Source organism: Penaeus monodon, chromosome 33 (assembly GCF_015228065.2).
Source record: "Penaeus monodon isolate SGIC_2016 chromosome 33, NSTDA_Pmon_1, whole genome shotgun sequence".
NCBI lineage: Eukaryota > Metazoa > Arthropoda > Malacostraca > Decapoda > Penaeidae > Penaeus > Penaeus monodon.
The window spans coordinates 10,252,349-10,252,800 of NC_051418.1; the positions used below are offsets into that span (position 1 = coordinate 10,252,349).

Consider the following 452-nt stretch of genomic DNA (forward strand, 5'->3'; position numbering starts at 1 on the left):
ATAGACTATCTGATGTAAATGAGAAATAAATGAGTAAAGCCATTGACATATATGACAGGAAAAAATGTTATGCAATATTTGGAAATCTTAAGATCACACCAAAATGAGATTTTTGTGCCTCTATCTGTGTGTCTGTGTCTTTCAACTTGTTCCTATGCTATATTTCATCTAGTAAAATCAGTCTAAATACAGAATTATAGGTAGCAGGAGCTGAATTTGATAAACAGATAATTGGAATACACTTTTAACTATGATTTTAAAGAGGGGGAAGTCTTGAAGATTCAAAAGAAAATTTAAGCTGTAATATTAAATTATATCCAGAATAATTTTTAGATTTGGAAAATACTAAAAAACTTACAGATTTTGTATAACATTAATCTATGCTTAATGAAGTGCTGGATTTTAATTTCATAGTTATGATGTGGAGATAATGGCAAACTTAAACAGGAGCA

General features: G+C 28.5%; 1 protein-coding gene across 1 annotated transcript in view; it reads right to left on the reverse strand.

The window, feature by feature from the left end:
* Positions 1–452, reverse strand: part of LOC119593993 (eukaryotic translation initiation factor 2 subunit 1-like) — an 8,312-nt gene that overhangs the window by 5,435 nt on the left and 2,425 nt on the right. The gene's annotated exons all lie outside the window — the stretch shown is intronic.